The 11,861-nt window shown below is 47.0% G+C and overlaps 1 non-coding gene and 1 pseudogene across 1 annotated transcript; one reads left to right on the top strand and one right to left on the bottom strand.

Moving 5' to 3' along the window:
- Nucleotides 1-317: 317 nt before the first annotated feature.
- On the top strand, nt 318-390 carry TRNAF-AAA. Its single transcript has one exon. It is a non-coding gene; the product is annotated as a tRNA-Phe (tRNA).
- A 5,816-nt stretch (nt 391-6,206) lies between these two features.
- LOC115096813 overlaps nt 6,207-11,861 on the bottom strand; it is a 12,791-nt pseudogene continuing 7,136 nt past the window's right edge.

Genomic DNA, 11,861 nt, shown 5'->3' with positions numbered 1-11,861 from the left:
ACAGTAGTAAAAGGCACAAAGGTCCATCCTATCTCTGACAGCCCAAGAGATTTATTAGAGGACGGGGGCAGACCATTACCAAATCGGTGAATTCTCAGTATTTATTAATAGGGAGACTGGTTCCGAGATTTTCTTGACTTCTAGCACCATCTACTGGTTATGCCAAGAATGCATGTTTAAAAAACTATCCACCAGCACCTTCTGCTTGGGCCGAGAAACATGTATTCATAGCTCAGCTGGTAGAGGGGAGGACTATAAGGGAATAGTAGAGATCCTGAGGTCGCTGGTTCAACTCCTGCTCAAAGGAACATTTAGCAGCCGAAATAGCTCAGTTGGGAGAGTGTTAGACTAAAGATCTAAAGGTCCCTGGTTCGATTCTGGGTTTTGGCAAAATCTTTTAAAGACTAAAGAGGTTAGGACTTTTCAGCCTGGAGAAGAGACTGCTGAGGGGGGATATGATAGAGATGTTTAAAATTATGAGAGGTCTAGAACGGGTAGATGTGAATTGGTTATTTACTCTTTCGGATAGTAGAAAGACTAGGGGACACTCCATGAAGTTAGCATGTGGCACATTTAAAACTAATCGGAGAAAGTTCTTTTTTACTCAACGCACAATTAAACTCTGGAATTTGTTGCCAGAGGATGTGGTTAGTGCAGTTAGTATAATAGCTGTGTTTAAAAAAGGATTGGATAAGTTCTTGGAGGAGAAGTCCATTACCTGCTATTAAGTTCACTTAGAGAATAGCCACTGCTATTAGCAATGGTAACATGGAATAGACTTAGTTTTTGGGTACTTGCCAGGTTCTTATGGCCTGGATTGGCCACTGTTGGAAACAGGATGCTGGGCTTGATGGACCCTTGGTCTGACCCAGTATGGCATTTTCTTATGTTCTTAAGATAAAACACACACATATACATATTATCTGGCGACCTCTGTCTGTGTTCTAGTAAGATTGGGATAGGAGCACCATCTGTTTTTCTTACATATTTAAGACCTAGGAAGTTGCCATACCCAGCAGCGTCCACCACACTGAATATTTATTTTATTTATTTATACAATTCTTATAGCCCACATATTCCACAAATCAGTTCATAGTGGTTTACAGTATACTTATATAATAAGTAATCAGTGACTACATCTGCTCGACTCCTTTGCATCATGTCCGAGCCTGCAAAAATCCACCTGGCCTGAAGGAACATCTGACATCAGGCGACCAGATTCCCAGAGGTAAAATCCCACGTTTTGCCAAAGCCCTACAGTAAGAGGTGCAGGAACTCAGAAGGAAAAACGCTGGCTTCTGGACACTAGAAATTCAGCTTTCTTGGGTGGAAGCATTTGGAGGGTCATTTCTCTGTATATCGTTTCATCCGGGGAGGAGGGGGGACAGGTGGGTGAAAGGAAGAAAAATAGCAGCTTTAGAGGCTGTTTGAGAGGACAGAACTTCTCACAATTATAGGATTAGAAAATATACAGAGGTACAAATATTTATTATTGCATTTATTTCTCGCTCTCACTCTAGGCGAGTTGCAATGAAATATTCTGGTATATTTATTATATAATTATTTATAGTAACAAAATGATTTCAGAATTAAGAAAGTCAGTTACGACTAAATGAAATTTTAGAAAAAATAATGTACTAGGAGTAAATTTTCCCAGGGGTTCACATTCTGAATCACAATCTCACACGCCGACATCCTCCACACACAGGATCGACGTTCCATCCTTCACATACCGTGTCCTACACCGAGACTTACCCAGCCTCACTCACTACCTCTCTGCCATACAGTTCCCAGAATATGGTACCCAGTGTCTTCCTGGCTCTCAACCACTGCCTCCTGTGGCTCGGTGGGGGCAGTGAGTCTGCCCTCTGAGTGCCAAGGGCTGTGGGTTTGAATCTGGCTTGGAGAAATTGGGAAGGAGGCAGAAAAGGGGCTTGACGGTTCTTATCCTTGCAGTGAGATTTCCCCCACTCTCACCCTGTGATTCATCCCTTGCCCTCACCAGACCTTCTGCATAGCCCAGGATTTACCCCCCACAGTGATGGTGTCTGAGTCTGGTCTTGTTATGTGCATTATTGTACACGGCTTTGATTTACCGATTATGTAGAATATAAATTTCAGAAATAAATGCTGCCGCCTCCTGCAGGCCAGTTGTGTTATTGCAACCGGTAGGCCAATATTCAGCTTTTTTTTTTCCCCCACCAGGACAGAATATAAGGGCAATTCTTGACTTCCTTTCTTATGCTGCTGCTGCTGTGGTCTTTCTCCCATTAGTCTTCTTTTATAATGCACCTTTTCAGTGAAAGATTCTTCTCTCTGCAGACATACATTTCCCTTGACATACCAATGTCGCATTAAGTGTTTTTTTTTTTTTTTTAATTAATGTGGTTGCTGAATTAGTCCACTTGGCTATACAGAAATAAAGGTCGCAGCAGAAGCTGTGATTTCTCTGCACCGGACTACCTGGCTGGAGAGGGTGCAGTGCTCAAATGCTACTCAAAGGGAGGCTCACACGGCCATTTCAATAAGTAAAACAGTCATTTAATTACCTGCAGAAATGGGATTTTGGAATACTGCCCGCCCAGACAGGTGCCTAGTGTCACTATGTGTGCACTTCTGCGTGCGGGGGGGAGAGGGGGGTATTCTTGGGGATGGGTTGGGGGGGGGGGCGGGGGCAGACTTTATAAGTGCATGCATATTTTTGGAAATTCAAAAAAAGCGTGTGCATGTATTTTTGGGCAGAAAAGCCACTTGCCCAGACTTGCAGGTGTTAAAGCACACGGGTGATTTTTCCTTAAGCAATTTGCAAGGTGAAGCAGGCAGATACGTTTCACATGAAAAACTAGGGCAAAGTCTGTGGGTAAAAAGCAATGGCAGACATGCAGCTAATCTGAAAATGATTGCCTGCCCCCAAACAGATTTACTGCAATAAAAAGCTTAGCACCTTTGTTTCATTGCCTAACTTCTTAAGGGGATTGTGAATCTTTACTGAAAATCGGTTCCTAAAACAACCAATCCCCCCAAAAATGCAAAAAAAGGAGGAAACAGTAAAAGGTGAACTGGCAAGTTCCCTTTTCTTGGTTTGTTTTTCGCAAATCTCATAATCTCCCTTTAACATGGACTTAAAATGAAATTTTCCAGTCACTTTCTGGTGTGGCAGTAAAACTGTCCCAGGGAGCTTACACTCCAGGGCTGCAGGAAGGTCTGGTTTTCAGGTTAACCGTGCTACATAAACCGTGTCTAAAAGTCACTGCCCGAGAACAAATCTCCCAAATATTCACTGCAGATACCCTGAGAACCAGATCTGGAGGCGACCTCCCTGCCCCCGCAGCAGCCACTATTAAAACATCACTTTGCTGTTTTCCGCAGCCTTACTGTCCGCCCTGTTAAAATCAGAAATAATATGAAGCAATAGGTGGATGGCCAGCAGAGCATACGCAGGAGTTTGCTTTTGCTAGCGGGTCTGTGCTAACGTAGAATCTCGCCCGCCACAGACTTTATTGGGACAAACCAAACTCTATATAACCACCGCTAGACACAGCGATCCACTAATTTATAATCAAATCAAGAACAGGGTACTGTTCTATCGCTGTGGAGAAACATTTATTTTATAACTGTCTTATATTGCTTCCATTGTTGAATCCAATACCTACACACCATGTGGGTCTATGTTGTTTTCAAAAAAAAACAAACCAAAAACTTATTTTACTGTCTAAGAAAAAAATTTTCAGTTGATGGTCACGACATCTGTCCGTAGGCACGGAGCGGTGAAGAGGACGTAATAATGGCAACTTGAAGAAAATTTAAAAAAATGCAGCAAGCAGAGAACCCTGCTAGTTGGGAGATTTCCGTCGTGAGACTCCCCCTCCCCCCCGAAGAAAGACGCATGTCTGAAATACGAGCGCGTCGGGAACAAATTTTATCATCTAAAGAAGCCAACACACAGCAAGTCGGCAGGTGCCCCGCTTTAAATAAATCACAAACGTCAAATTTCAACTCATAAGTTTACCCCCCCCCCCCTTCGTGAACAGATTAGAGCCAATAACACGACGGATGTCATCGTATTTTTGGGACTTTATTGTGAATTATGTTTCACTCAAAACATTTTTTTTAAAAATGAATATGGAGGCGGTGGTAGGAGGTTAATGATTATAACTTGCAACAAATCAGAGCGGGGACACCTACACTGTATATGAAACCTTCTACTTTTTCCCAAAAAAATTTTTCTTAGACAGTAAAATAAGGTTTTGTTTTGTTTTTGAAAACAACATAGACCCCACATGGTGTGTAGGTATTGGATTCAACAATGGAAGCAATATAAGACAGTTATAAAATAAATATTTCTCCACAGCCATAGAACAGTGCCCTGTTCTTGACTTGATGTTGCAGTCTTTATTGGGCCAGTGTAAGACTACTGAAGAGATGGTGCAGTATGGGCCAGCTCGGGTCTCGGGCTGCACTGGAGATCCTTGGGCATTGGTGGCCGGTCGGGCCACACAGGTGGCACAGTGGGACTGAGGGGGGGACAGAGGGAAGAAAGCTGCTGCTGCTGAGGAGGTGACTTTACTCCCTCCAGCCCTCGGGCTGGGGTGGGATGGGAAACTAAACAAACTGTACCACGAGCTTCGAAGACCACACAGTTCCATTCTTCCGACACGGTCCCAACTTGGCTCTGCCGCCATCCTATTGGGTTCCTGACCACAGGAATCAATTTAGCAGGCAGGGCCAGGTGTGGTTTTTTCGGAGGATCCCTAAGGAACGGGCACGTGAGAGATGGATGCACCCTGCTTCTACTGCATGCAAAGCTTTCTCATGCATATTCGTCACAGAGATCATGAAAGCCTGACAGAGATGGGGCCCCTCAATGACCAGACGTTCCCTCCCTTCCTCCCCACCATATTATTGTGTACCTCCATTCACTGTTAATTTAAAAGGGGAACCTCATGGGGACTTACCCTTACCAAGCAAGAAAAACCAAACAAAACAGGTGGTGGCCGATTTTTTTTTTTTTTTAAATGTGTGGCAGTGTCTTCAGCTCTTAAAGTAGCCGAAATACCATATATATATATATATTTTTTTTAAAGAAGGCCGACTGCAGTCTCTAGCATCGGGCACCAGCTTCGGGCTTCCTCGGGTGCTGATTTGGAGAATGCCAGAAGGAAACAGAAGGACAACACGGGACACTGCAAGCTGAGGCGGCAATGAACATGGTCTGCGTCCTGCGGGCAACCTTCAAATAAGCGAAGAATGTCCGGGCAGCGCCCCCAGTGGCACAAAAGTCACACGTGAAAGGCAGCAAAATGATTTTCTCTTTTTAAAGGAGCGTTACAACACGAAGTACCCCTTTAATTAAAGTTGTGTTATGTTGTCACAGTTTTAAAAAATAAATTGCTTTTTAATAAACAAATAAAAAAACCTAAATTCAGGTTTGTGTACTATAGGGTCGATTTTTCACAGGACCATGTGTGCTCACCTGGGAATTTAGGAGCCCAAACCGACCCCTTTGAAAACAGATGGGCTGAGCATCTAAACTTAGGTCCCTAAAAGTGGGTGATTCGGGCTGGAGTTAGGATGGAGAGAAAAAGTAAGAGGCACTTATGTGCCTAGTGCTTGAAAATTTGTGCTAAATTAGACCCGTAAATTGAGAAATCTGTAAAACCTGGGTACAATCATTTAGGAATGGAACGGTTTTTTTTTTTGTTTTGGTTTTTTTTTTTTTTTTTTAGAAAAACTGACCCCTGAGGCTTTTCTTCCATTCTCTGATAATGGCAAAAAAAACCAACAAAAAACTTAGAGTCATTCAGGCCCCTCCTGTAGGAAAATAGAGATGATGGGGCAATTTGCAGGTATCTGCAAGGTAATACATTTTCCTAAGGGACATGCAGCGCAGAGTTTGGCTTTGGGGATCCGACCAGCAAGGCCGACTCTGCACCTCCTCTTCATGTGGGGGCAGGGCCTCTGGGGAAACGTGCAGGCGGGGGAGGGGGAGGGGATCTCAAACATTTAATCCCCCCTCTCCCCTTCCCCCGGGATCGTCCCTTTGGTCTGCAGTTGTAAGGATGCCCCTTTGGAAATGGGTCTCCATCCCCCAGGGGGGATTTATCTGGGTGACTCCCTGTACCGATGACTAATAATCGGCGCTTACCCCCATTACAAAGCATCCGGAGAGCAGTCCTGACAGAGGGTAACCCTGACTGCAGCTGACTTCACCCTACCAGGTCCAGTACAAGAGCAGCCACCGCCACCTGAAGGAAAAAACAAAACAAAAAAAAAAAAAAAAGGCCTTCGTTTTATTTTTTAAGTTAATCCGGTATGGAGTCTGCAGGACACAGCAGGCCGGCTGGGCTCCGTCCTGCATGATGGACCAGGCGGGCTTGGGCGCCCTCCACGTGAGATGGCGCAGAAAAAGAGGGGAGGGGGGGCGCCGAGGCGGCCACGGCGGCATCGCCTCCTTCCTCCTCCGGCGCCGTCCATGGTCACCCCGGCGGCACCCTCCTGCATCAGCGCGCCGAAGGCGCCCAGGCCGCAGCAGCCGATGCCCGCGCCGGGGAGGAGCAGCTGGTTTCCCCAGCGACTCGGGGCCGCGGAGCGCCGCGGAAATCAGAGTCTGGTGCAGGGAGCCGCCCGCGTTCTGGTCGTGGGCGGCGAGGAGGACGGCTTGGTGCCCGACCGCGCGAGCCTCGTGCCGAGCTACCAGGGGCTGGTCCGAAGCCACCAGGCCAACCTGGCGCAGAATTTCCAGCTGACCGCCGGCGGCCACGTCCTGCCGATTCGGGCTCAGCAAGCCGGGGGCCAGCGGGTTCAACGCCGCCCCCTGCCGCCGCGGCATTAGCCTGGGGCAGCTGGTGGCCCACGATGACCTTGATGATACTTCACCGTAGGAAGTCTCCTGGCTGGGTTGAAACGGGACCTGGAGGTGCCCGACGTCCACCGCGGCGTTGCCCTGCCTCCCGGGATCCACCTGAAGCTGCAAGACGGCCAGTTCGGACGTCCTAGCCTCCTGGCACTCGCCGTGCTGCTTCCTGTGGCTGCGCAGCGAATCCTGCCGGACGAACGAGGCCTCGCAGCAGTCGCAGCCAAACGCCTTCTTGGCGTCCAGCTTGGCGCCTGACGCGAGGCGGCCGGCTTGGCGCCGCGCCCTCTTTCTTCTCGGCGCTCGGCTTCCTGGCCTTGACCTTGTCCCGGTGAGCCTTCCTCATGTGGGTGGTCAGGTTGCTCCGCTGCTTGGTGTCGAAGCCGCAGAACTGGCACTTGAAGGGGCGGTCGGCCGAGTGCACCCTCTCGTGCACCTTCAGGGCGGCCTTGCTCGAGCAGGAGTAGCTGCAGTCCGGGCACTTCACCGGCTGCTCGGGCTGGTGGGCTCTGGCGTGCAGCCGCAGGCTGGTCTTGCTGCCGCACTGGAAGTCGCACTCCGGGCAGCTCACCGGGTTCTCCGAGTTGTGCCGGATGCGCGTGTGGGACTTCAGGTTGCCCTCATGGCGCAGCGGAACTCGCAGACCTCGCACTGGTACGGCTTCTCGCCCGAATGCACGCGGGCGTGCCTCTCAGGTCGGAGTTGATCTTGAACTTGGCACTGCACAGCTGGCACTGAAAAGGGGCATCCCCTGGTGAGAGAGGATGCAGGCGAATTAGACATTTCGTAGGGAAATCCCCCCCCCCCCCCCCAAGCAAGAGGCAGACAATACATAGAAACGTAGAAACTGACGGCAGGAAAGGACCAAACGGTCCATCCAGTCTGCCCAGCAAGCTCATGGTAGCGCCATACAAGTCACCCCCTTACTTAGTTTCCCAAACCGTCAAAATCAGGGGCCTTGTTGGTTGCTGTCTGAGTCCAATTCCCCGTTACTTCTTGCCGTTGAAGCAGAGCCTCCAGCAACCCAGACCCAATTTCTCTCTCTCTTTTTTTTTTTTTTCATTTTCTAAACTCCTAAGATCATAAGAACAAGCCATGCTGGGTCAGACCAAGGTCCATCAAGCCCAGCATCCTGTTTCCAACAGAGGCCAAAAGAACCTGGCAAGTACCCAAAAACTTAAGTCTATTCCATGTTACTGATGCCAGTAATAACAGTGGTTATTCCCTAAGTAAACTTGATTAATAGCAGGTAATGGACTTCTCCTCCAAGAACTTATCCAAACCTTTTTTAAACCCAGCTACACTAACTGCACTAACCACATCCTCTGGCAACAAATTCCAGAGTCTAATTGTGCGTTGAGTGAAAAAGAACTTTCTCCGATTAGTTTTAAATGTGCCCCATGCTAACTTCATGGAGTGCCCCCTAGTCTTTCTATTATCTGAAAGAGTAAATAACTGATTCACATCTACCCATTCTAGACCTCTCATGATTTTAAACACCTCTATCATATCCCCCCTCAGCCGTCTCTTCTCCAAGCTGAAAAGTCCCTAACCTCTTTAGTCTTCCTCATAGGGGAGCTGTTCCATCCCCTTTATCATTTTGGTTGCCCTTCTCTGTACCTTCTCCATCGCAACTATATCTTTCTTGAGATGCGGCGACCAGAATTGTACACAGTATTCAAGGTGCGGTCTCACCATGGAGCGATACAGAGGCATTATGACATTTTCCGTTCTATTAACCATTCCCTTCCTAATAATTCCCAACATTCTGTTTGCTTTTTTGACAGCTCCCACTAATGAAACTTGTCAAGGCAGTTATTTCTCACAGACCGTTATAAGGGTGATTTCACAACAGCCCAATTTTCAAAGCGGACTTATGCGCACAAGTCTTCGGTGAAAACCTGCGAGTCTGTCCCGGTGAACGCAGGACACATGCGTGCGGAAAGTTACACCCGCTCGCGAGCAGGAGCAACCGGTCTGTGCATGCACTTACACGCATGCTCTGGAAAGCTGAAAGTGCACGCGTAAAAGCTTTCCCTGCTGCAGGGAACGCCTCTTTGTAATGTGCCTGCTTTTTTACTGCCACCCCCCACTTAATTTCAGAGGGCAATTTTCAGTAGCCTCAGCCTTCTGGCTTACAAGTCCCGCTTTTGAAAATTTGCGGGTGCTGCCAGCGCGTAGGCCGATGACCCACGCGCGGGACGTTCCATCTGGCTCCGGGGCAGCTGTGACTTCCCACGTGTCCATTTTTCACGCATACTTGCGTGGTTTCCATGCCCCGAATCCACTCCCCTGTCCCCCTCCCCCATCGGGACGCCTAGTCTGGGAAATGTACAGGTGAAATCGTTGTTCCAGGCGTTGCCCTTCCCCAGACCACCTCGCCACGGCCCCCCCCCCCCCCCCCCGCACGATAATTTAAAAAAGCAGATTTACATGTATAAACCTTTCAAAAATGACTCCCTAAAATGTCAGATAACTTCCCCGGTATGGGTTTATAATGCTTTGATACAAGCCCTGGATAAATGAGTAGGCCCAGCTCAGAGAACGTTTCGGCTCACCTCCCATCCTGGTACATCCGTGAAACGCTCCGTGAAACGCAACGCCCGGTGTCGAGTCGCCCTGTCCCTCCCCACGCTCCCGCGCTCAGATGTTAGTTCTGGAGGGCCGGGAACTTATAGCCCCGTGAACCATGTCCTGAGGTGCTGTGCTCGCCTTTTATAAAACAGTGCAGGTTGAATGGCACTGGGGGGAGGGGCAGTAATGACGCATGCAGAAAGTGTGGCCCGTGCAGGGGCCTCCCTGGCGATTGCTTATGTGGAAAGTGGAAGTGGCTAAAGAAGCCAACAAGCAAAAAAAAATATTGCAGTTCTGCACCAGCAGGGCGAGCGCCGAACCCTTCTAGTTATCTGCCTGGAGAGATGGCAGGTGACATGGCAGGGGCAGTCTTCAGAACATCGAGGTTCAGAGCCCAATTCTCTGTCACTTCCCAGACCAGCAGGGCGTAACACTACACTGCATGGTTATTTAATCATTTTAGAAACACGGAGATGGGCTCCAGGTCTTAAGAAAACAAATCAAGTACTGGAGCACCCACGACATGCTGTGCATATCTCTTGGCCAATTACGCCCCCTTTCTTTGTTTTAACAATGGAGGGGGATGATTGGGGGAAAGCCGAGAAGCGCATGGTTGGGAATGATGTATCTTTGAAGGATACTAAGAGAACAGGGAACACAGGGCATCACAGTAGAGAGGTTGCAATAAATGCCAAAGTGGACCAGGGGCCTTTAAGTAAAGAGCAGAAAGATTCCCTATTACCCCTGTCAACTGATATCAAGGGTGTTAATAGAAACAAAAAACATAGTTTGAAATGTCTGTATACAAATGCTAGAAGTCTAAAAAATGAGGTAGGAGAGTTAGAGTGTATAGCACTGGATGAAGAGGTAAGTGTAACTGGCATCTCTGAAATAAGGTGGAAGGAGGAGAACCAATGGGACATTGTGATACCAGGGCATGAATTATATTGAAATGATAGGATGGATCAAATTGGTGGAGGTGGAGGATGTTAAAGAGAGCATTGAGTCAAACCGGATAAAAGTTCTGCAGGAAACAAAATTCAATGTTGCATCTTTATGGATAGAAATTCCAGCTGAAAAAGGGAATAAAACAGTAGTGGGGGTGTTTTACCGTCCACCTGGCCAGAATGAACTAACAGACAATGAATGCTAAAAGAAATTAGGGAAGCCAACACAATCAGCAGCACAGTAATAATGGGTGATTGATTGGGTGAATGTCACATCGGGACATTATAGAGAGGTAAAGTTCCCAGATGAAATAAATGACTGCCACATGGAGCAGCTGGTACACGAACTGAATCTCTATGACGGGAAATTATTTTACACCTGGTTCTTAATGGAACATGGGATTTGGTGCGAGAGGTAACAGTGTTGGAGCCGCTTGGCAACAGTGATCACAACATTATCAAATTTGACTTAATAACTGGAGAGAGTGGAAAAAAGTAATCTACTAGAACAGCATTTAACTTTCAAAAAGGTGACTATGATAAAATGAGGAAGGAAATGGTTAGGAAAAAACTGAAAGGAGCAACTGCAAAGGTTGGTTAACAGTTTAGCTCAGGCATGGACGTTGTTTAAAATACCATCTTGGAAGCCCAGACCAGATGTATTCCACGCATTAGAAAGGTGGAAGGAAGGCTAATCAACTACAGACATGGCTAAAAGGTAAGGTGAGAGCGGCTATAATATTTAAAAGAACATCTTTCAAGAAATGGAAAAGGGATCCGAATGAGGAAACAGGAAACAGCATAAGCAATGGCAAGTCAGATGTAAAGCAAAGAGAGAATTTGAAAGAAGCTTGCAGTTAGAAGCAAATACTCAAACTTTTTCAGGAACATTTGAGGTAACAATCCTGCGAGGGAATCAGTTCAATCATTAGATGGATCAAGAGGTAAAAGGGACACTTAGAGATGACAAGCCATAGCAGAGAGACTAAATTAATTATTTTCTTCTGTATTCACTGAGGAAGATGTAAGAGATATACCCATTCACACAAGCAGAAGCCCACTCCCTCAATGTTAACAATCAAAAAAGCACCAAAGAGAGAGAATAGAATCAAATCCTATTGCCACCAATCAATATACACAAGAGACAATATCATAGACCAAAGCTCAAGAATTGTAATCTACTGTCTCTCGCCCGCAATGGGCCTCAGACAGTCGTCAGCCTTTTGAGCAGCATTTCTTGTAATCATTTATTGTCTCTTGTATTTCTACTCTTAATTATTCCAATTTTTTAGGCAAACTTTATTAAACGCATCTCTTAAAATGATATCAACCTATTGTCTCTATATTGAAACCGGAATACTTAGCCAATTCAGACGCTCACCAGCCACTAATTTTGACTGGGACGAGTTCTCGAGTTTATCACCCAAATGTTTCACCCGACATGGGCCATGTTTTGACTATTACAGTCATTCAGGGGAAATAGTTAC

Source organism: Rhinatrema bivittatum, chromosome 8, assembly GCF_901001135.1.
Source record: "Rhinatrema bivittatum chromosome 8, aRhiBiv1.1, whole genome shotgun sequence".
Classification (NCBI taxonomy): domain Eukaryota; kingdom Metazoa; phylum Chordata; class Amphibia; order Gymnophiona; family Rhinatrematidae; genus Rhinatrema; species Rhinatrema bivittatum.
The sequence above is the reverse complement of the archived record's forward strand: the minus strand, read 5'-3'. Positions and strand labels throughout refer to the sequence as shown.